This window comes from Lampetra fluviatilis, chromosome 54 (assembly GCF_964198595.1).
Source record: "Lampetra fluviatilis chromosome 54, kcLamFluv1.1, whole genome shotgun sequence".
In the NCBI taxonomy this organism is placed as follows: domain Eukaryota; kingdom Metazoa; phylum Chordata; class Hyperoartia; order Petromyzontiformes; family Petromyzontidae; genus Lampetra; species Lampetra fluviatilis.
The window spans coordinates 6456538-6481139 of record NC_136328.1 but is presented as its reverse complement, the minus strand read 5'-3'; the positions used below and the strand labels follow the sequence as shown (position 1 = coordinate 6481139).

The following is a 24602-nucleotide window of genomic DNA, read 5'->3' as shown; positions in this document are numbered from 1 at the left end:
TTTACATCTTACCAGGTAAAGCTCGCTGAGCTATTAGCTTATTTTTAAATCCTTTATATTAAGTTCACTTGCTTGCTTGCTTGCGCGCTTACGACCGTGCAAATCTTTCGGTCGTTTTTTTAACCCACTTCCCGTGATCCAATCGAGCTGACATTTTGCACACAGACTCGTTGTGCGTGACAATTAATGTTCGTGAAAACATTTTTCCCATAACTTTACACTTTTTAGGATTTTTATTTATATTTAATTACCAATTGCTTAATGGTGGCAGGCAATCATCTGACCCATAGGTGGCAGCCATCTCAAGCCAGAGGACGAGAGGACTCTAGCCGCCACGCATATAAAGGATTTATAGTGAAAAACTTAGTTTTTACGGGTAAATTTTTATTTTTCAAAAGCCACCTGACCACAAATGACAGCTCGACGAAGCGGCTTACCGCGTGGACACGTGGAGCAGCATGACACTGTCGTGATCGGTGCAAGGTGCATTATGGTCGCAGCAGTGCGGAGGAGGAGGCCTTCATCCAGCAGCGGATAGAGACCGGCCGATGAGAGGCCGCGGCAACAGTCGTAGCAGTAGGGGCCTCGAAGCAGTCCCAGTATGTCGACTCAGCCTTAAACGGGTGCCTGGGTGCGATGGGGAGACAAAGGCGGTCGGGCGTGGTGTTGGTCACCTGATAACTTCGTGCGCCGTGGCGGCCTTCATTGGCACCCGCTCACAGCCACGTGCCCCAACAGTCTGTTAGAAGGCCATATATTGGGGGGTAGGAGAGGGGGGTGATCTTTGGCTTTGTCATTGAATGTGCGTCTAGGTGTGTGTGCGTGCGTAAAGAGAGAGGGCGTGAGGGGGCAGGAGAGCGAGAGTGGAGGCGGGAAGGGTGGTCGGGGCGGGGATGTGCGGGTGACGTGGTGGGGGTGGTGAGTGGGGGGGTAGAGGGAGAGAGAGAGAGGCAGGGAGGGAGAGAGAGGCAGAGGAGGGAGAGAGAGAGACAGGGGAGGGAGAGAGAGGCAGGGGAGGGAGGGAGAGGAATTGGCTGTGTGTGGAGAGAGAGAGACGCGAGAAGACACACAGAGGAGGAGGCAGAGGCAGATGGTAGTGGCTACGGAGCCGGGAAACCTCTTCCCGTCACCCTCACCGCACCAGCACACGCACACACACAGACGCACACACACAGACACAGCGGGCAGCCGTAGTTAGGGGGCAGTGGTAGGGATTTCGACGCGCTCCGGATGGAATAACTCTCGACTCTTCCTCCCACGGCGGCGGCGGCAGCAGCAGCAGGCGAGCGCACGGCTCAGGTAACCCCCGTCCTGGAGCAGCATCGCATCGGTCAACTTCGTTCGTCACTTGACGATGGCGCGTTCGTTCGTTCGTCGTTCATCAACGCGTTGCGTTCGTTCGTCGTTCATCAATGCGTTGCGTGCGTTCGTTCGCGCGCTGGTCCATTCGCCGTTCGATTCGAACGAACGCGCGCACGCACAGAGCCCGGCCGGTCCATCCTGAGTTGGAGCCCACCACTCGCACGGCTCACATCAGTAGCGAGAGGAATCCTACCCCACCCCCCTCTTCCTCCCCCCCCCACACACAATCCTCACTGACCCGGCGTAGTGAAGTATGGCCCACGGTCCGCCGCCGTGACTTTGGAACACTACGGGACAGGCATTATCATCCAGCAGTGGATCGATCAAGGGCTGGTACATTGTTGTTGTTGTTGTGTTGCTGTGCGATGGGTTCGTTGTACGTCGCAAATGGCTTAATGTGCGCAATTGAATGAACGCTGACGGCGCCTTTGGGTTCGTATCGCCTTAGTCTGGCTCTGTGAGCCTCGCTGAATGAACAGGGAACACCCCCGGGTTCGCCTTTGGCTGCTACGCTGTGGTTACTGTATGCCCGTTGAACTTCTTTCGCACCGTACGTAGCCATGCGTGCTTATAATCGGAGGTTGCTGATTTTTTTTCGAAATCAAGGACTTAGATTGTGGGACGGGGGTGGGGGAGACGACGACGTTTGGAGACGTTTCCATTTCGAACCGCGAGAGAGAGAGGGGAGTTTGGACTTATTGCGCGAAAGATGCCCACGAGAGAAAGAGCCCGCCGATAAACACTCCACGCGGATGGATTCAAGAATCCATCGCCGGGTAACCGATTCGGTTCTTCACGAAACACCTGGAGGGGTTTGTACCCCAGTGCAGGTCTCACGGCCCTGGCACACAAATCGGTCACCGCGCACACAAAATCCTGCTGAGCTGCATCAGAGATTGGATGCGTCCGGGCTGTTGTGGTCTTGCGTAGGTGTCGTTGATAAATCAATCACATTAGGTGTCGTTTTGTTGGTGTTATGCTCATCATCATCATCGCTGCTATACAGAGAAATGTCTTGTAGTCCGTCGATCTAGCAGACTTCCAGACTAATGCTAACCCGGCCGCATCTATGTACGTTGTGTTGAACTTATTTCGCACCGTATGTATCAGACAATGCTCAATCAGGCTTCGAGCGCTCTTCCCCCTCCAACCCAGCTTAAATATACGCTCCAAGCCTGGGGTGTTTCATTCAGACGCTGTCTTCCCGACAGACCTGTTCTTCACCTGAGGACGGCTGCTTGCGTTGTGGCCGAAACGTCGTGATAATTATTTTATTATGTTTTATTTTTATTATTTCATTATTTCCCTTCTACGTGACTTTACCGAAAGAACCAAGAAGATGAATCCCTGCAGTCACGAAATCTTTCAATCGAAATCATCAGCATAGCCCACGCGTGCTAAGCCGACACGTGCAGTTGGTTGGACGTTAATGATTGGGGGGAGGGGTGTTAGTGCTTACACTCGCTGCCTTATCTGTGCATATACCTGTAACGTTGTACCTCTGCTCTGTTTCAACAAATAACGTCGCTGCTGCGTTCGCAGTGGCGCACAGGCACAGCCTAACAACTCGACCACGTTACAGATGTATAACGAGGCGACGTTTCGGGCAATGGGCCTCCTTCATAACGCGAATAGAGAGCGGGCGAGAGAGCGAGAGATGTGGAGCGGATGGCAAGAGTCACTGATACTTTTTTTTGTTGGACACCCCTTAATTAAACACGCGTCTCTCTGCATCGATTAAGATCGAATCGTACCGAAGGTACAAACAAAAACAACAACAACAGCTTCGATTCGCGAGGTGGTCGTTCTTACGATATCCACCGTTTGTTGCGATTGGTGCAGATTTCATCGGGGCCAGGTGAATCTGCGGTTTTGCAGCGAGCGGTTTGCGATCTGCGGAATGCCCTCTCGAAGTTCGAATCGTGGGCGATTGCTTGTCTCAGCTCATCATCACTTGCCATAGAGTGCTTGCTCTGTGGCAAGTGGTTCATCTTCTTCTTAACTGGGGGTGCACGATGCCCTTTCTGGGGGGAGGGGGGCGGGTAGCGAGACATGGACAGATTTGTTTAAGAAGCTAAATTATCGCAAACACAAATTAAGCACGTCAGTAACAACTTTACTTTGTCTCATAAAACCCGACGTGTGTTTATTAACATTCTACATTTTTTTTACAATTGAGAACCAAAGGGAGGCAATGCTCTGTGGGATAAACTCCGCCACCGCCATAGGAATGTGGAATTTCCACCTCTGAAGTGGGCTCATCATCATCACGTGGACATTGTATAGCGGCCAAAGACTCTAAAACGCGTGATGTTGATTCTAAACTTGGAGAGAAAAACCCGAGGACGCGGAGAGAAATCCACGCGAACACGGGGAGAGAGAGACGCAGACTCCAAATATACAGCAGCAGGCATCGTCAGGGTGGGGATCGAACCCACGACCTCCTGTACACCAGGCGAGGTAGTTAACATCTCCTAGCCATCGCGATGATGATGAGAGAGAGAGACACGCAGACTCCAAATATACAACAGCAGGCATCGTCAGGGTCGGGATCGAACCCACGACCTCCTGTACACCAGGCGAGGTAGTTAACATCTCCTAGCCACCGTGATGATGATGAGAGAGAGACACGCAGACTCCAAATATACAGCAGCAGGCGTCAGGGTCGGGATCGAACCCACGACCTCCTGTATACCAGGTGAGGTAGTTAACATATCCTAGCCACTGCGATGATGATGATGAGAGAGAGACACGCAGACTCCAAATATACAACAGCAGGCATCGTCAGGGTCGGGATCGAACCCACGACCTCCTGCATACCAGGCGAGGTAGTTAACATCTCCTAGCCACCGCGATGATGATGATGAGAGAGAGACACGCAGACTCCAAATATACAGCAGCAGGCGTCAGGGTCGGGATCGAACCCACGACCTCCCGCGTACCAAGCGAGGCCATTAACATCTCATCACAGTGGCGGCCCCTGACACCAACATTAAAGGTTGCTTTTCTGTGACTGGGTTGCCTGCAACACCGTGACAGAACGCGGGGCAAGTGATCAGCCCCGACCGGGTGCCTGTGAAAAAGAGCTTCATAGCTCATCGGATTCCTCCTCCGGTCCGAAATAAAGATTCCGAATTCCCTACAGGGCGCGGGAGGTGTGGGGGTGGTGTTGTCAGCATCACTCCCTTGCCGCCTTTGTCTTTCCCAGCACTGATGCTGAACAAGCACCGCACCGAGTCCTTATTCTTGAGGCTAAGTTAGCCTACAGGAGGCCCAGGGCCGATGCAGGTGATCGTGTGACCGATGTTAGCTACGCTAACCACTGTGCCACCGCTCCCCACGCACACACAACAAGACAAAGACCCCCCCGGGGTAGCCTGAACAGACTGTTGGGGCAAGTGCAGTTATCGAGCTAAACGCACGTTTGGCTATGTTACCGGGATTGGTCGAATTTATCCCAAGTCTGAAAAATCTGCTGCAAATTGCTCGTTTGAGATCGCATATCAGCGGCAGCAGCAGCAGCAGCATCGCTCCCTCCTACTGCAGAAGCCTGGCAGGACCCTCCTGAATACGAGTCTTGAGACTCGGTGAGGCTTTCCTCGGTGACCGATCACAACAACAACAACAATTATAACAAGTGGGTCCAGAAAAGCCTGAGTCCGGCCTGTTCTCGTTTTCAAGAGGATGTTTTCAAGAGGACATTAGCGACGATTTGGCCAATTGCAGTGAAGTGTTTGTGCCTTGATGTGGGAGGGTAAACGGATGGCTCCGAGAAAACCCACCGAGCGTACCGATGACACACAGACAACACCCCTATTTGGGATGAGATGGGGGATCTTGGGGGATTGATCCTATTTGGGATGAGATGGGGGATCTTGGGGGATTGATCCTATTTGGGATGAGAGGGATATTGGGGGATTGATCCCATTTGGGATGAGAGGGATCTTGGGGGATTGATCCTATTTGTGGTGAGAGGGATCTTGGGGGATTGATCCTATTTGGGATGAGAGGGATCTTGGGGGATTGATCCTATTTGTGGTGAGATGGAACCTGGTGGGATGGATCCTATTTGGGATGCGATGGATCTTGGAGGATTGATCCTATTTGGGATGAGATGGATATTGGGGGATGGATCCTATTTGGGATGAGAGGGATCTTGGGGGATGGATCCTATTTGGGATGAGATGGATCTTGAGGGATTGATCCTATTTGGGATGAGATGGATCTTGGGGGATTGATCCTATTTGGGATGAGAGGGATCTTGGGGGATTGATCCTATTTGGGATGAGATGGATCTTGGGGGATTTGTCCTATCTGGGATGAGAGGGATCTTGGGGGATGGATCCTATTTGGGATGAGATGGATCTTGGGGGATTGATCCTATTCGGGATGAGAGGGATCTTGGGGGATTGATCCTATTTGGGATGAGATGGATCTTGGGGGATTGATCCTATTTGGGATGAGAGGGATCTTGGGGGATGGATCCTATTTGGGATGAGAGGGATCTTGGGGGATTGATCCTATTTGGGATGAGAGGGATCTTGGGGGATTGATCCTATTTGGGATGAGAGGGATCTTGGGGGATTGATCCTATTTGGGATGAGAGGGATCTTGGGGGATTTATCCTATTTGTGGTGAGAGGGATCTTGGGGGATTGATCCTATTTGGGATGAGATGGATCTTGGGGGATTGATCCTATTTGGGATGAGAGGGATCTTGGGGGATTGATCCTATTTGGGATGAGATGGATCTTGGGGGATTTGTCCTATCTGGGATGAGAGGGATCTTGGGGGATGGATCCTATTTGGGATGAGATGGATCTTGGGGGATTGATCCTATTCGGGATGAGAGGGATCTTGGGGGATTGATCCTATTTGGGATGAGATGGATCTTGGGGGATTGATCCTATTTGGGATGAGAGGGATCTTGGGGGATGGATCCTATTTGGGATGAGAGGGATCTTGGGGGATTGATCCTATTTGGGATGAGAGGGATCTTGGGGGATTGATCCTATTTGGGATGAGAGGGATCTTGGGGGATTGATCCTATTTGGGATGAGAGGGATCTTGGGGGATTGATCCTATTTGGGATGAGATGGATCTTGGGGGATTGATCCTATTTGGGATGAGAGGGATCTTGGGGGATTGATCCTATTCGGGGTGAGAGAGACCCTGGGGGATGGATCCTATTAGGGATCAGATGAATCTTTGGGGGCAGAGTGAGACTCTATAGCGAGTGAGCGAGTGGGTTTTTGTTGGCCGGACGCGCTGCTAGAACGGACGACGGACTTTTGGTCGGGCACCTCACGAGAGGAGATGGAGCGGTGAAACTCCATCCAGAAGGCTTTGGGGAGGGAGGGGAGGCGGAGGGCTCCACCTAGCAGTGGGTAGACCCTGGCTGGTGTTGCTTGCTTGCTTGCTGCTGCTCCTGCTGATGATGATGATGCAAGTTTGACCGAGTGCCTTGATAATTCGTACAAGGTGGCGATGAGAGCGGCCGTGTAGATTTCTGCAATAAAAAAAATGTTTATAACAAAACGCGCCCAGCAATTAGATCGGAGCCAGAGGCACGCGCTAACTGCCTCCAGTCACCCGAAATTGTTTTCACGTTTTGTAAACACAGCATCACGCAACGCACGACGTGCCAAGCACAAACACGGGCATCTTCCATCAGCAGCACGCAGACTCGCCAAACGCGGTTCCACGGACTCACCCACGCACACACAGACTCACCAACACACACACACAGACTCACCAACACACCCACACAGACTCACCAACACACCCACACAGACTCACCAACACACCCACACAGACTCACCAACACACACAGACTCACCAACACACACACAGACTCACCAACACACACACACAGGCTCACCAACACACACACACAGACTCACCAACACACACACACACAGACTCACCAACACACTCACACAGACTCACCAACATACCCACACAGACTGACCAACACACACACAGACTAACCAACACACACTCACACACACAGACTCACCAACACACTCACACACACATACTCACCAACACACCCACACAGACTCACCAACACACTCACACACACAGACTCACCAACACACCCACACACACAGACTCACCAACACACACACAGACTCACCAACACACCCACACAGACTCACCAACACACTCACACACACAGACTCACAACACACTCACACACAGAGACTCACCAACACACCCACACACACACAGACTCACCAACACACACATATACTCACCAACACACCCACACAGACTCACCAACACACACGCACAGACTCACCAATACACACACACACGCGCACAGACAGACTGACCAACACACACGCACTGACTCGCCAACACACAGACAAAGATCCCCCCAAAAGTCTCAACAGACTGTTGGGGCAAGTGCTGCTAGCTAGTAGCACCTATGAAGGCCGGCCACACGAGGGGGTGGGGTGGCCAGCACCACGCCCGGCCGCCTTTGTCTCCCCAGTGGCGATGTTTACACACCGCACCAGGTACTCATTTGAGGCTGAGTCAACCTCGGGGAGGCCCAGGACCGGTTCAGATAATCGTCACCAGTGTTGGCCGTGGGCGGGAATTGAATTCGGCACGCCGAGTTCAGAGTGCAGCGCACAGACACGCACACACACACACGCACACACACACACTCACACACACACGCACACACACACACGCACACACACGTACACACACTCACACACACTCGCACACACACGCACACACACACGCACACACACACGTACACAGACACACACGCACACACACACTCACACACATACGTACACACACGCACACACGCACACACACACGCACGCACACACACTCACACACACTCACACACGCACACACACACTCACACACACACACACGCACACACACACGCACGCACACACACACACAGACACGCACGCACGCACACACACACGTACACACATACACACGTACACACACTCACACACACACACACGCACACACACACGCACACACACACGCCAACACACACACACACACGCCAACACACGCACGCACACGCACACACACACGCACACACGCACGCGAACACACGCACAACAACACACGCACGCCAACACACATACCCAAACACGCCAACACATGCACAGACACGCCAACACACACGCGCAAACACGCACACACACAGACTCGCCAACACACACGCACGGACTCACCAACACCCACGCACACACACACACGCACACACACGCACAGACACGCCAACGCACACGCACACGTACAGAGACGCACACGTACAGACACGCACACACACGTACAGACACGCGCACACACACGCACAGACACGTGCACACACGCACAGACTCACCAACACACACGCACGTGCGCAAATACAGTTCTGCGAATCGTTGAGACCGTGAATTTGCGATTCCACGCAACCCTGAATCGATGAATGGACCTGTGGATGCACGAATCTGTGAACAATCCTTGAATCTGTGGATCCGGGCTCCTCCGGGCTCTCTCCTAGAGAGGAGGAGGGGGAGGAGGTGGGAGAGGAGGGGGAGGGGGTGGGGGTGGAGGAGGGGGAGGTGGGAGAGGAGGGGGAGGAGGAGGGAGAGGGGAGGGGGTGGGAGAGGAGGGGTAGGGGGTGGGAGAGGAGGGGGAGGAGGTGGGAGAGGAGGGGGAGGAGTGGGACAGGAGGGGGAGGGGGTGGAGGGGGTGGGACAGGAGGAGGAGGGGGTGGAGGTGGGAGAGGAGGGGGAGGAGGTGGGAGAGGAGGGAGACGAGGGGGTGGGAGACGAGGGGGACGAGGGGGTGGGGGGCTGTTGCTTTAGGGAAGAGGAGGAAGCGGAGCGTTTCCGAGTCGTGGCGGCGGGGAATGACAAAGCTGAGAAACTGCAGCGTCCGTCCGTGTCATGCGGCCAGCCTCGCTGTGCGACCCAGAGGGTTCACGGGGGGGGGTGGGGGGTGAGGAAGGTGCCCCCCCCCCGACCCTCCTCCCCCCCCCACCGCGACCCTCCTGCCCAGAAGTTTAAAAAATTGTCACGCTGTGTGTCATAACAAAATCAAGAGCTCCAACAAATTGATAACGCTGCTGCTGCTGCTGCTTCTCCTTGTTCGTGCGCGGGCTCTGGGAGTATTGTTACAGTGCGGGATCGCCAGAGCTGGCAGCGGCGGGTCTGGGGGAGAGAGAGAGGCTTGGAGGTGATGATGGTGGTGGTGGGGGAGCGGTGGTGAAGCGGTTAGCGCTACGCCGCGCTATGAACCCGGCGCAACGCCGGTGGCGATTATTTGAACAGGTTCTGGGCCTCCCATAGGTCGACTCGGCCTCAAATGAGTAGCTGGTGCGGTGTGTAAACATCGCCACTGGGGAGACAAAGGCGGTCGGGCGTGGTGCTGGCCACCCATCGCCTCGTGTGCCACAGTGCCGGCCTTCATAGGTGCTACTCGCTACTCACAGCACTTGCCCCGACAGTCTGTTCAGGGCGACCTTTGCCCCGTGTATGTGTGGGCAGTGGTGGTTAGCAGTCGTTAGTAGTGGTTAGCAGTGGTTAGTGGCGGTTAGCAGTGGTTAGTGGTGGTTAGCAGTGGTTAGTGGTGGTTAGCAGTGGTTAGTGGTGGTTAGCAGTGGTTAGTGGTGGTTAGCAGTGGTTAGTGGCGGTTAGCAGTGGTTAGTGGCGGTTAGCAGTGGTTAGTGGTGGTTAGCAGTGGTTAGTGGTGGTTAGCAGTGGTTAGTGGTGGTTAGCAGTGGTTAGTGGTGGTTAGCAGTGGTTAGTGGTGGTTAGCAGTGGTTAGTGGTGGTTAGCAGTGGTTAGTGGCGGTTAGTGGCGGTTAGCAGTGGTTAGTGGCGGTTAGCAGTGGTTAGTGGTGGTTAGCAGTGGTTAGTGGTGGTTAGCAGTGGTTAGTGGTGGTTAGCAGTGGTTAGTGGTGGTTAGCAGTGGTTAGTGGCGGTTAGTGGTGGTTAGCAGTGGTTAGTGGCGGTTAGCAGTGGTTAGTGGCGGTTAGCAGTGGTTAGTGGTGGTTAGCAGTGGTTAGTGGTGGTTAGCAGTGGTTAGTGGTGGTTAGCAGTGGTTAGTGGTGGTTAGCAGTGGTTAGTGGCGGTTAGCAGTGGTTAGTGGTGGTTAGCAGTGGTTAGTGGTGGTTAGCAGTGGTTAGTGGTGGTTAGCAGTGGTTAGCAGTGGTTAGTGGTGGTTAGCAGTGGTTAGCAGTGGTTAGCAGTGGTTAGTGGTGGTTAGCAGTGGTTAGCAGTGGTTAGTGGTGGTTAGTGGTGGTTAGTGGCGGTTAGTGGTGGTTAGCAGTGGTTAGCAGTGGTTAGTGGTGGTTAGCAGTGGTTAGTGGTGGTTAGCAGTGGTTAGTGGTGGTTAGTGGTGGTTAGCAGTGGTTAGTGGTGGTTAGCAGTGGTTAGTGGTGGTTAGCAGTGGTTAGTGGTGGTTAGCAGTGGTTAGTGGTGGTTAGCAGTGGTTAGTGGTGGTTAGCAGTGGTTAGCAGTGGTTAGTGGTGGTTAGTGGTGGTTAGTGGCGGTTAGTGGTGGTTAGCAGTGGTTAGCAGTGGTTAGTGGTGGTTAGCAGTGGTTAGTGGTGGTTAGCAGTGGTTAGTGGTGGTTAGCAGTGGTTAGTGGTGGTTAGCAGTGGTTAGTGGTGGTTAGCAGTGGTTAGTGGTGGTTAGCAGTGGTTAGTGGTGGTTAGCAGTGGTTAGCAGTGGTTAGTGGTGGTTAGCAGTGGTTAGTGGTGGTTAGCAGTGGTTAGCAGTGGTTAGCAGTGGTTAGTGGTGGTTAGCAGTGGTTAGCAGTGGTTAGTGGTGGTTAGTGGTGGTTAGTGGCGGTTAGTGGTGGTTAGCAGTGGTTAGCAGTGGTTAGTGGTGGTTAGCAGTGGTTAGTGGCGGTTAGCAGTGGTTAGTGGTGGTTAGCAGTGGTTAGTGGTGGTTAGCAGTGGTTAGTGGTGGTTAGCAGTGGTTAGTGGTGGTTAGCAGTGGTTAGTGGTGGTTAGCAGTGGTTAGCAGTGGTTAGTGGTGGTTAGCAGTGGTTAGTGGTGGTTAGCAGTGGTTAGTGGTGGTTAGCAGTGGTTAGTGGCGGTTAGCAGTGGTTAGTGGTGGTTAGTGGTGGTTAGCAGTGGTTAGTGGTGGTTAGCAGTGGTTAGTGGCGGTTAGCAGTGGTTAGTGGTGGTTAGCAGTGGTTAGTGGTGGTTAGCAGTGGTTAGTGGTGGTTAGCAGTGGTTAGTGGTGGTTAGCAGTGGTTAGTGGCGGTTAGCAGTGGTTAGTGGTGGTTAGCAGTGGTTAGCAGTGGTTAGCAGTGGTTAGTGGTGGTTAGCAGTGGTTAGTGGTGGTTAGCAGTGGTTAGCAGTGGTTAGTGGTGGTTAGTGGTGGTTAGCAGTGGTTAGTGGCGGTTAGCAGTGGTTAGTGGTGGTTAGCAGTGGTTAGCAGTGGTTAGTGGTGGTTAGCAGTGGTTAGTGGTGGTTAGCAGTGGTTAGTGGTGGTTAGCAGTGGTTAGCAGTGGTTAGTGGTGGTTAGCAGTGGTTAGTGGTGGTTAGCAGTGGTTAGTGGTGGTTAGCAGTGGTTAGTGGTGGTTAGCAGTGGTTAGTGGTGGTTAGCAGTGGTTAGTGGTGGTTAGCAGTGGTTAGTGGTGGTTAGCAGTGGTTAGTGGTGGTTAGCAGTGGTTAGTGGTGGTTAGCAGTGGTTAGTGGCGGTTAGCAGTGGTTAGTGGTGGTTAGCAGTGGTTAGTGGTGGTTAGCAGTGGTTAGTGGCGGTTAGCAGTGGTTAGTGGTGGTTAGCAGTGGTTAGTGGTGGTTAGCAGTGGTTAGTGGCGGTTAGCAGTGGTTAGTGGTGGTTAGCAGTGGTTAGTGGTGGTTAGCAGTGGTTAGTGGTGGTTAGCAGTGGTTAGTGGTGGTTAGCAGTGGTTAGTGGTGGTTAGCAGTGGTTAGTGGTGGTTAGCAGTGGTTAGTGGTGGTTAGCAGTGGTTAGTGGCGGTTAGCAGTGGTTAGTGGTGGTTAGCAGTGGTTAGTGGCGGTTAGCAGTGGTTAGTGGTGGTTAGCAGTGGTTAGTGGTGGTTAGCAGTGGTTAGTGGCGGTTAGCAGTGGTTAGCAGTGGTTAGTGGTGGTTAGTGGTGGTTAGCAGTGGTTAGCAGTGGTTAGTGGTGGTTAGCAGTGGTTAGCAGTGGTTAGTGGTGGTTAGCAGTGGTTAGTGGTGGTTAGCAGTGGTTAGTGGTGGTTAGCAGTGGTTAGTGGTGGTTAGTGGTGGTTAGCAGTGGTTAGCAGTGGTTAGTGGTGGTTAGTGGTGGTTAGCAGTGGTTAGCAGTGGTTAGTGGTGGTTAGCAGTGGTTAGCAGTGGTTAGTGGTGGTTAGTGGTGGTTAGCAGTGGTTAGCAGTGGTTAGTGGTGGTTAGTGGTGGTTAGCAGTGGTTAGCAGTGGTTAGTGGTGGTTAGTGGTGGTTAGCAGTGGTTAGCAGTGGTTAGCAGTGGTTAGTGGTGGTTAGCAGTGGTTAGCAGTGGTTAGTGGTGGTTAGCAGTGGTTAGTGGTGGTTAGCAGTGGTTAGTGGTGGTTAGCAGTGGTTAGCAGTGGTTAGTGGTGGTTAGTGGTGGTTAGCAGTGGTTAGCAGTGGTTAGTGGTGGTTAGTGGCGGTTAGCAGTGGTTAGCAGTGGTTAGTGGCGGTTAGTGGTGGTTAGCAGTGGTTAGTGGTGGTTAGCAGTGGTTAGCAGTGGTTAGTGGTGGTTAGTGGCGGTTAGCAGTGGTTAGCAGTGGTTAGTGGCGGTTAGTGGCGGTTAGCAGTGGTTAGTGGTGGTTAGCAGTGGTTAGCAGTGGTTAGTGGTGGTTAGTGGTGGTTAGCAGTGGTTAGCAGTGGTTAGTGGCGGTTAGTGGCGGTTAGCAGTGGTTAGTGGTGGTTAGTGGTGGTTAGCAGTGGTTAGCAGTGGTTAGTGGCGGTTAGCAGTGGTTAGCAGTGGTTAGTGGTGGTTAGTGGTGGTTAGCAGTGGTTAGCAGTGGTTAGTGGCGGTTAGCAGTGGTTAGTGGTGGTTAGTGGCGGTTAGCAGTGGTTAGCAGTGGTTAGTGGCGGTTAGCAGTGGTTAGTGGTGGTTAGTGGTGGTTAGCAGTGGTTAGCAGTGGTTAGTGGTGGTTAGTGGTGGTTAGCAGTGGTTAGCAGTGGTTAGTGGTGGTTAGTGGTGGTTAGCAGTGGTTAGCAGTGGTTAGTGGTGGTTAGTGGTGGTTAGTGGTGGTTAGTGGTGGTTAGTGGTGGTTAGCAGTGGTTAGCAGTGGTTAGTGGTGGTTAGCAGTGGTTAGTGGTGGTTAGCAGTGGTTAGTGGTGGTTAGTGGCGGTTAGCAGTGGTTAGTGGTGGTTAGTGGTGGTTAGCAGTGGTTAGCAGTGGTTAGTGGCGGTTAGTGGCGGTTAGCAGTGGTTAGTGGTGGTTAGTGGCGGTTAGCAGTGGTTAGTGGTGGTTAGTGGTGGTTAGTGGTGGTTAGCAGTGGTTAGTGGTGGTTAGTGGTGGTTAGTGGTGGTTAGCAGTGGTTAGTGGTGGTTAGTGGCGGTTAGCAGTGGTTAGTGGTGGTTAGTGGTGGTTAGTGGTGGTTAGCAGTGGTTAGTGGTGGTTAGTGGCGGTTAGCAGTGGTTAGTGGTGGTTAGTGGTGGTTAGCAGTGGTTAGTGGCGGTTAGCAGTGGTTAGTGGTGGTTAGCAGTGGTTAGTGGCGGTTAGTGGTGGTTAGCAGTGGTTAGTGGTGGTTAGCAGTGGTTAGTGGTGGTTAGCAGTGGTTAGTGGTGGTTAGTGGTGGTTAGCAGTGGTTAGTGGCGGTTAGCAGTGGTTAGTGGTGGTTAGCAGTGGTTAGTGGCGGTTAGTGGTGGTTAGCAGTGGTTAGTGGCGGTTAGCAGTGGTTAGTGGTGGTTAGCAGTGGTTAGCAGTGGTTAGTGGTGGTTAGCAGTGGTTAGTGGTGGTTAGCAGTGGTTAGTGGTGGTTAGCAGTGGTTAGTGGTGGTTAGCAGTGGTTAGTGGCGGTTAGTGGTGGTTAGCAGTGGTTAGTGGTGGTTAGCAGTGGTTAGTGGCGGTTAGTGGTGGTTAGCAGTGGTTAGTGGCGGTTAGTGGTGGTTAGCAGTGGTTAGTGGCGGTTAGCAGTGGTTAGTGGTGGTTAGCAGTGGTTAGTGGCGGTTAGTGGTGGTTAGCAGTGGTTAGTGGTGGTTAGCAGTGGTTAGTGGCGGTTAGCAGTGGTTAGTGGTGGTTAGCAGTGGTTAGCAGTGGTTAGTGGTGGTTAGCAGTGGTTAGTGGTGGTTAGCAGTGGTTAGTGGTGGTTAGCAGTGGTTAGCAGTGGTTAGTGGTGGTTAGCAGTGGTTAGTGGTGGTTAGCAGTGGTTAGTGGCGGTTAGCAGTGGTTAGTGGCGGTTAGCAGTGGTTAGTGGCGGTTAGTGGTGGTTAGTGGTGGTTAGCAGTGGTTAGTGGTGGTTAGCAGTGGTTAGTGGTGGTTAGCAGTGGTTAGTGGTGGTTAGCAGTGGTTAGCAGTGGTTAGCAGTGGTTAGTGGCGGTTAGCAGTGGTTAGTGGCGGTTAGCAGTGGTTAGTGGCGGTTAGTGGTGGTTAGTGGTGGTTAGCAGTGGTTAGTGGCGGTTAGCAGTGGTTAGTGGTGGTTAGCAGTGGTTAGTGGCGGTTAGCAGTGGTTAGTGGTGGTTAGCAGTGGTTAGTGGTGGTTAGCAGTGGTTAGTGGTGGTTAGCAGTGGTTAGTGGTGGTTAGCAGTGGTTAGTGGTGGTTAGCAGTGGTTAGTGGCGGTTAGTGGTGGTTAGTGGTGGTTAGCAGTGGTTAGTGGTGGTTAGCAGTGGTTAGTGGTGGTTAGCAGTGGTTAGTGGTGGTTAGCAGTGGTTAGTGGTGGTTAGCAGTGGTTAGTGGCGGTTAGCAGTGGTTAGTGGCGGTTAGCAGTGGTTAGTGGCGGTTAGCAGTGGTTAGTGGTGGTTAGCAGTGGTTAGTGGCGGTTAGCAGTGGTTAGTGGTGGTTAGCAGTGGTTAGTGGTGGTTAGCAGTGGTTAGTGGCGGTTAGCAGTGGTTAGCAGTGGTTAGTGGTGGTTAGTGGTGGTTAGCAGTGGTTAGCAGTGGTTAGTGGTGGTTAGCAGTGGTTAGTGGTGGTTAGCAGTGGTTAGTGGTGGTTAGTGGTGGTTAGCAGTGGTGGTTAGCAGTGGTTAGTGGTGGTTAGCAGTGGTTAGTGGTGGTTAGCAGTGGTTAGTGGTGGTTAGCAGTGGTTAGTGGCGGTTAGCAGTGGTTAGTGGTGGTTAGCAGTGGTTAGTGGTGGTTAGCAGTGGTTAGTGGCGGTTAGCAGTGGTTAGCAGTGGTTAGCAGTGGTTAGTGGTGGTTAGTGGTGGTTAGCAGTGGTGGTTAGCAGTGGTTAGTGGTGGTTAGCAGTGGTTAGTGGTGGTTAGCAGTGGTTAGTGGTGGTTAGCAGTGGTTAGTGGCGGTTAGCAGTGGTTAGTGGTGGTTAGCAGTGGTTAGTGGCGGTTAGCAGTGGTTAGTGGTGGTTAGCAGTGGTTAGTGGTGGTTAGCAGTGGTGGTTAGCAGTGGTTAGCAGTGGTTAGTGGTGGTTAGCAGTGGTTAGTGGCGGTTAGCAGTGGTTAGTGGCGGTTAGCAGTGGTGGTTAGCAGTGGTTAGCAGTGGTTAGTGGTGGTTAGCAGTGGTTAGTGGTGGTTAGCAGTGGTTAGTGGTGGTTAGTGGTGGTTAGCAGTGGTTAGTGGTGGTTAGCAGTGGTGGTTAGCAGTGGTTAGCAGTGGTTAGTGGTGGTTAGCAGTGGTTAGTGGTGGTTAGCAGTGGTTAGTGGCGGTTAGCAGTGGTTAGTGGCGGTTAGCAGTGGTTAGTGGCGGTTAGCAGTGGTTAGTGGTGGTTAGCAGTGGTTAGTGGCGGTTAGCAGTGGTTAGTGGCGGTTAGCAGTGGTTAGTGGCGGTTAGCAGTGGTTAGTGGCGGTTAGCAGTGGTTAGTGGTGGTTAGCAGTGGTTAGCAGTGGTTAGTGGCGGTTAGCAGTGGTTAGTGGCGGTTAGCAGTGGTTAGTGGTGGTTAGCAGTGGTTAGCAGTGGTTAGTGGCGGTTAGCAGTGGTTAGTGGCGGTTAGCAGTGGTTAGCAGTGGTTAGTGGCGGTTAGCAGTGGTTAGTGGCGGTTAGCAGTGGTTAGCAGTGGTTAGTGGCGGTTAGCAGTGGTTAGTGGCGGTTAGCAGTGGTTAGCAGTGGTTAGTGGTGGTTAGCAGTGGTTAGTGGCGGTTAGCAGTGGTTAGTGGTGGTTAGCAGTGGTTAGCAGTGGTTAGTGGTGGTTAGCAGTGGTTAGTGGCAGTTAGCAGTGGTTAGTGGTGGTTAGCAGTGGTTAGCAGTGGTTAGTGGTGGTTAGCAGTGGTTAGTGGTGGTTAGCAGTGGTTAGTGGTGGTTAGTGGCAGTTAGCAGTGGTTAGTGGTGGTTAGCAGTGGTTAGCAGTGGTTAGTGGTGGTTAGCAGTGGTTAGTGGTGGTTAGCAGTGGTTAGCAGTGGTTAGTGGCGGTTAGCAGTGGTTAGTGGCGGTTAGCAGTGGTTAGTGGTGGTTAGCAGTGGTTAGTGGCGGTTAGCAGTGGTTAGTGGTGGTTAGCAGTGGTTAGCAGTGGTTAGTGGTGGTTAGCAGTGGTTAGTGGCGGTTAGCAGTGGTTAGCAGTGGTTAGCAGTGGTTAGCAGTGGTTAGTGGCGGTTAGCAGTGGTTAGTGGTGGTTAGCAGTGGTTAGTGGCGGTTAGCAGTGGTTAGTGGCGGTTAGCAGTGGTTAGTGGTGGTTAGCAGTGGTTAGCAGTGGTTAGTGGCGGTTAGCAGTGGTTAGTGGCGGTTAGCAGTGGTTAGTGGTGGTTAGCAGTGGTTAGCAGTGGTTAGTGGCGGTTAGCAGTGGTTAGTGGTGGTTAGCAGTGGTTAGCAGTGGTTAGTGGCGGTTAGCAGTGGTTAGTGGCGGTTAGCAGTGGTTAGTGGTGGTTAGCAGTGGTTAGCAGTGGTTAGTGGCGGTTAGCAGTGGTTAGTGGCGGTTAGCAGTGGTTAGTGGTGGTTAGCAGTGGTTAGTGGTGGTTAGCAGTGGTTAGTGGTGGTTAGCAGTGGTTAGTGGCGGTTAGCAGTGGTTAGCAGTGGTTAGTGGTGGTTAGCAGTGGTTAGTGGTGGTTAGCAGTGGTTAGTGGTGGTTAGCAGTGGTTAGTGGTGGTTAGCAGTGGTTAGTGGCGGTTAGCAGTGGTTAGTGGTGGTTAGCAGTGGTTAGTGGCGGTTAGCAGTGGTTAGTGGTGGTTAGCAGTGGTTAGTGGCGGTTAGCAGTGGTTAGCAGTGGTTAGTGGCGGTTAGCAGTGGTTAGCAGTGGTTAGTGGCGGTTAGCAGTGGTTAGCAGTGGTTAGTGGTGGTTAGCAGTGGTTAGTGGCGGTTAGCAGTGGTTAGTGGCGGTTAGCAGTGGTTAGTGGCGGTTAGCAGTGGTTAGTGGTGGTTAGCAGTGGTTAGTGGCGGTTAGCAGTGGTTAGTGGCGGTTAGCAGTGGTTAGTGGTGGTTAGCAGTGGTGGTTAGCAGTGGTTAGTGGTGGTTAGCAGTGGTGGTTAGCAGTGGTTAGTGGTGGTTAGCAGTGGTTAGTGGTGGTTAGCAGTGGTGGTTAGCAGTGGTTAGTGGTGGTTAGCAGTGGTTAGTGGTGGTTAGCAGTGGTTAGTGGCGGTTAGCAGTGGTGGTTAGCAGTGGTTAGCAGTGGTGGTTAGCAGTGGTTAGTGGTGGTTAGCAGTGGTGGTTAGCAGTGGTTAGTGGTGGTTAGCAGTGGTGGTTAGCAGTGGTTAGTGGTGGTTAGCAGTGGTTAGTGGCGGTTAGCAGTGGTGGTTAGCAGTGGTTAGCAGTGGTTAGTGGTGGTTAGCAGTGGTTAGTGGTGGTTAGCAGTGGTTAGTGGTGGTTAGCAGTGGTTAGTGGCGGTTAGCAGTGGTTAGTGGCGGTTAGCAGTGGTTAGTGGCGGTTAGCAGTGGTTAGTGGTGGTTAGCAGTGGTTAGTGGTGGTTAGCAGTGGTTAGTGGTGGTTAGCAGTGGTTAGTGGTGGTTAGCAGTGGTTAGTGGTGGTTAGCAGTGGTTAGTGGCGGTTAGCAGTGGTTAGTGGCGGTTAGCAGTGGTTAGTGGCGGTTAGCAGTGGTTAGTGGCGGTTAGCAGTGGTTAGTGGTGGTTAGCAGTGGTTAGTGGCGGTTAGCAGTGGTTAGTGGTGGTTAGCAGTGGTTAGTGGTGGTTAGCAGTGGTTAGTGGTGGTTAGCAGTGGTTAGTGGCGGTTAGCAGTGGTTAGTGGTGGTTAGCAGTGGTTAGTGGTGGTTAGCAGTGGTTAGTGGCGGTTAGCAGTGGTTAGTGGCGGTTAGCAGTGGTTAGTGGTGGTTAGCAGTGGTTAGTGGCGGTTAGCAGTGGTTAGTGGCGGTTAGCAGTGGTTAGTGGCGGTTAGCAGTGGTTAGTGGCGGTTAGCAGTGGTTAGTGGTGGTTAGCAGTGGTTAGTGGTGGTTAGCAGTGGTTAGTGGTGGTTAGCAGTGGTTAGTGGCGGTTAGCAGTGGTGGTTAGCAGTGGTTAGCAGTGGTTAGTGGCGGTTAGCAGTGGTTAGTGGTGGTTAGCAGTGGTTAGTGGTGGTTAGCAGTGGTGGTTAGCAGTGGTTAGCGCGCCGAACATCCGAATCGGTCCCGTGCCTTCCCTAGGTCGACCCAGGCTTAAATGGACGTAGCGGCGTGTAAGCGTCAGCACTCGGGGGAGACAAAGGCGGAGCCGGGGCGTGGGTGTTGGCCACCCGACCCCGTTCGTGTCCTCCCGGCTCGCGTAACAGCACTTGCCCTCGACAGCCCGTGCTGGGTGTGGGTGAGGTGGAGGGGGGGTGAGGTGGGGGGGTGTGGGTGAGGTGGGGGTGTGGGTGAGGTGGGGGGGTGAGGTGGGGGGGGGAACCTTTGTCTCCAGGTGCGGCGCTGCACATTCGTTTGTTTGCGTGCCTCGCGGCAGCTGTCGGGGCAGGTCACGTGCGGCAGGGCCCAGGTGTCACCACTACCACGTGGGTCGTTGCCGGCCTCGCGGACAGCGCACCTGCGCGGGGGTGGGGGAGGGGGAGGGGGTTATTTGCAGGTTGGCCCAAAATAAAGGGGGGCGCACACCTAGCTTGGGGGGAGGGGTAGAGGGGGGGGAAGGAATCTCTGACACGGAGTCGTGGATGTCCAGTGGTGCGACCCCCAGGTGGGTGAGTGGGTGAGTGGGCGGGTGGGTGAGAGGGTGGGTGGGTGAGAGGGTGGGTGGGTGAGAGGGTGAGTGGGTGAGAGGGTGAGTGGATGGGTGAGGGAGAGGATGAGTGGGTGAGTGAGAGGGTGAGTGGGTGAGTGGGTGGGTGGGTGAGAGGGTGAGTGGGTGGGTGGGTGGGTCAGAAGGTGAGAAGGTGAGAGGGTGATTTGGTCAGTGAGAGGGTGAGTGGGTGGGTGAGAGTGTGGGTGAGAGTGTGGGTGAGAGGGTGAGTGGGTGAGTGATTGGGTGAGAGGGTGAGTGGGTGGCTGAGTGGGTGGCTGAGTGAGTGGCTGAGTGAGTGGCTGAGTGAGTGGCTGAGTGAGTGGCTGAGTGAGTGGCTGAGTGAGTGGCTGAGTGGGTGGGTGGATGAGTGTTGTTGTGACCTGCAGTATGGTGAGTGGGTGAGTGAGTGGCTAACACGCTGCGCTACGAACCCGGCGACCCGAGTTTGTTTTCACAATCCTCTTGCTGTCAGCTGCACAAGAAATAGTCAATTAGGTAAATGACCTGCAAAACGGCGGGGGTCGTATAGCCGCCGTGCCTTCAACTACTCTGAGAAAAAAAACCCATTTTGCAAGGCACTAGGCTAATGGATTATATATACAGGGACACCTCTACTTACGAACATTCGACTTACGAACTTTCAGAGATACGAACAAACCTGATCTGTGTGTTCAGTTGCCCGTTCAGACCGAGAGTCGTAAGTTCAACCTCCATGCAGTAGATTGCGGCGGTGGCATCTCCATCTGAAGAACGTGAAGGACCAGTGGCATCTACATCTGTAGAACGTGAAGAACCAGTGGCATCTACATCTGTAGAACGTGAAGAACCAGTGGCATCTACATCTGTAGAACGTGAAGAACCAGTGGCATCTACATCTGTAGAACGTGAAGAACCAGTGGCATCTACATCTGTAGAACGTGAAGAACCAGTGGCATCTACATCTGTAGAACGTGAAGAACCAGTGGCATCTACATCTGCGGAATGTGAAGAACCAGTGGCATCTACATCTATAGAACGTGAAGAACCAGTGGCATCTACATCTGCAGAACGTGAAGAACCAGTGGCATCTACATCTGCGGAATGTGAAGAACCAGTGGCATCTGCATCTGTGGATCGTGAAGAACCAGTGGCATCTACAGCTATAGAACGTGAAGAACAAGTGGCATCTACATCTGTGGATCGTGAAGAACCAGTGGCATCTACATCTATAGAACGTGAAGAACAAGTGGCACCTACATCTGTACAACGTGAAGAACCAGTGGCACCTACATCTGTAGAACGTGAAGAACTAGTGGCATCTACATCTGTGGATCGTGAAGAACCAGTTGCACCTACATCTGTAGAACGAGAAGAACCAGTGGCATCTACATCTGCAGAACGTGAAGAACTAGTGGCATCTACATCTGCAGAACGTGAAGAACCAGTGGCATCTACATCTGTAGAACGTGAAGAACCAGTGGCATCTACATCTGCAGAACGAGAAGAACCAGTGACATCTACATCTGTGAATCGTGAAGAACCAGTGGCATCTACATCTGCAGAACGTGAAGAACCAGTGGCACCGACATCTGCAGAACGAGAAGAACCAGTGGCATCTACATCTGTGGATCGTGAAGAACCAGTGGCACCTACATCTGTAGAACGTGAAGCACCAGTGGCATCTACATCTACAGAACGTGAAGCACCAGTGGCATCTACATCTGCAGAACGTGAAGAACCAGTGGCATCTTCATCTACAGGAGATTATACAACTTTTAAAGCCATTCCCCGTGTTTAGTGTTTCCCTGTGCAACGTGTTTGGAATCGACAGGGCGGTCTCGCCGAAGCCACTCCGGTGCCCGAATATTCCTCGATTCATCGTTTCCTCCGGAGCCGCTGTTTTAGCCGAAGGTTGCTTTCGAGACCGGTCGGCCAGTTTGCCTCCGTTCTCCCGTTACCGCCAGCTGCCTTTTCGTGATGCGGAACACGCGGCGTGGAATCAGCTGCGAGGTGTCTGGATTCTGGTGCAACAAACAAAAAAAGAAACCTCGTCGCTTTATTGCTTCCGTGTTATTCTTTTTTCGCGGTTGTCACGAGTGAGTTTTGTTGAACCTATCTGTGTGGATCTCTTGAGTGGTTCATTCCCTTCCCCCAATGTATTGTGGGGGTTTTCCCTGGGAATTGCGGTTTCCTCCCAAGATGAAAAAAAAATACTCCCGGAGTGATGGGCGTTGTTATTATTATAATACATTTTACGTTAATAGAACCAGGTGGACACACAGACACACTCATAATCAACGTTTTTGGGTTTAGATCGCGTTATTTATAAATGTGTCGTAACCCTCCACCACCCGACACGGCCAATCAGTAAAAAAGTGTCAAGTTGACAAAAGACAAATAGTTCACTGCTTTAGCCCACCGGTGTGTTGAAGCGTGAAACCACAACATTTACAATTTTTGAGTAGCACGACGTTTCGCTGGTAATTGCATCCAGCATCATCGGGCAATTCGCCAGAATGGCGAGGCTCTGCTCTGGCTCCCAGTCTTAAATAGAGCACCAGTATAAATAAACCCCAAAGCGTTGATTATGAATAATATTGGTCGCGAAAGCCTACGTGTTAAACTGCCACAGACACACGCGCACGCACGCACGCCTCTGCACGACGTTAGATGTGTCCAGGGGGAATCAAACCACCTTGGTTAGTTAGCCAGGCGATGATAAATATAGTCGTCCGTGCGTCGGAATCAAGTCGAGGCTCGCGTGCTAGCAAGCGGGGAAGAGACGCACGTTGAAAATTGTGAGCGCGGCTCGCGTATAATCACGCGACGTTTGCCCTGCGGGCAGAGGGGGAGAGAAAGAGGGCCTCACGGTGGCTGGGCTCGTCGTGCCCAAGCAAGCCCACGGCCGATCTACGCCACCGTCAAAGCCGTCGTCCGCCCGTTGTGACCGACCGCATCCACACGGAATGCGCCGCCTGGTCTCGTCCCCGTCTCGGAAGGCAAAAATCGCGCCCAGGGGCTGTTGAGCCCGGAGCGGTGAAAACATTTTTTTTGTAACTTTTCTTTTATTTCGGATTTTATAAAACTACAACGTAGACATTGCCCCCCCCCCACCCTGTAACAATGGACGGGAACAAACTTGGGTGGCCCCTAGACTCGACGCGACCGGTCTACATAAGACGGGGGGATTTAACCGTGGGTTTTAGGGAGGCGTTTGGGGGGGAGGTGGACGGGGGTGTTACATTTGAAAATATCACAGCATGCCCGGACCACCACATCCAGTATACACGTCTCTGTCTCTCGCTGTCTCTCTCGCTGTGGCTACTGAAGAGTCGTGTGTGTCACGTGTGTGTCGCCTGTGTGTCACGTGTGTCACGTGTGTCACCTGTGTGTCACGTGTGTTCACCTGTGTGTCACGTGTGTTCACCTGTGTGTTACCTGTGTGTCACGTGTGTGCCACCTGTGTGTCACGTGTGAGTCACGTGTGTGTCACCTGCTCCAGTCGCCTACCACGGGCCCGGGAAATACTGAGCGAGAAATTAGGCCTTGACTTGGAAGTATATAAATATCAATAAATGTCAGTTCAACACGCGATCAATATCATCCGTAACAGAGGTTTTTTTTCGGGTTAGATCGCGTAAATATATAAATGTGTCGTTAAACCCGCCACAGCCAACTAGTAAGGTTTGTCACGTAAACAGAACGTGGCCAATTCGTCACTAGTGCAGCATCACCGGTGTGTTGGAGAGCCAAAAAACCTCTATTATGGATGATATAAGTCACAACAGTGGCGGGTATAACAACACATTTATATATTTACGCGATCTAACCCAACAAACTGGGGTTGCAAAATATAAGTGTGGGCAGCGGATATCAATTGTTGTACTGAACTATGCTCGAACACTCCGATGTCTTATGTCCCCACCCGCACCGACCGGCGTGGTGAAGTATGGTCAAAGCGAACTTGCCGCGGCCCGCACGGCATGGGTGTCATCCAGCAGTGGATTTGTGACCGTGCACGTGACCTCTCGCAGCAGCAGAGGCGAGCGCTGGCGGAGGTTTGAGGGCGAAGGCGCAGGCCTGCAATTTTTCCGCGGTAGCCTCCGTCAGGATTTGTTTGGCTTTACACAACGCTGATCGCTCGCCGGGTGCGAATTAAATCGTCGATTCTTCCTGCACGCTGGTGGTGAGGCTGGTGGTGGAGGAGGAGGCTCGTCAAGGATGCTACTGGTCAGTTGGAGGCAGTCGCCCTCCAACAACAACAACAGCAACAACGGAGGGAAGTGGAGCGACGCTCACAACAACGAGCGGAGGCATCGGGCGGGTAAAATACAGCAAGTTGGCATAGTCGGGGGGCACACGTGGTGCATCTGACAGTTATATCTCAAGTCCGTCAACCCACGACACCTGGGTCTGTCCCGTGACCTCCTGCCAGCAGCGAGCCTTTGACACTTTCACGTGACAGCCTCAAAGTGCACCTGGCCTGGCACGGGTGCCGCGGTGACGTCACCGTCACTTCGAGGTGAATGGCGGGCATTGGTGCGGGTGAGCAGAGTGAGTGCCTCGTGGTGAGAGAGGGCTTGCCAAACCCGACGGTTCGTTCCCCGCCAGCAAAGCGGCGCAGCAGTTGATAGTCGCACATCGATGGAACCAACGCTGGGGGCTCCTGTGGAGATCCTGTGACATCGTTCGCAGGAGGAGGAGGAGGAGGTTGGTGTGCTCAAATGTCTCAACGTAGCAGGATCCCCCTTTCAAAACGAGTCTTGGCGAGGATCTCCTTTGCTGGATAAAGACGGTAACAAATACAAAAACAAAAAAGAAACATTAAAAGCTGAAGGCGCAGCCCTGCAATTGCTCGCTCACGCCTCTGCTGCCGGAAACGGGGGGGGGGGGGGGGGAGGGGCTCCGCCACTGACAGGAGGAGAGAGCCGCCATCATTGTAGGGGCGGTGTTTTTGGCCTACTCTTTCACGCTGGACAAACACGCCCTGGGAGAGATGGGAGTACCCACGCTTTAACCCCGCCGAACGCCACGACCTGCCGATTGACTAAACTGCGACGTTCCCAGCTCAAGCC

General features: G+C 52.9%; 1 protein-coding gene across 1 annotated transcript in view; it reads left to right on the top strand.

Annotated features, from left to right (window-relative positions):
* The first annotated feature begins 1036 nt into the window (after window positions 1-1036).
* LOC144949527 (protein CBFA2T1-like) overlaps window positions 1037-24602 on the top strand; it is an 88970-nt gene continuing 65404 nt past the window's right edge. The window contains exon 1 of the mRNA XM_078879453.1: window positions 1037-1299. The gene's annotated coding sequence lies outside the window, so the exon portion shown is untranslated. The remainder of the gene's footprint in view (window positions 1300-24602) is intronic.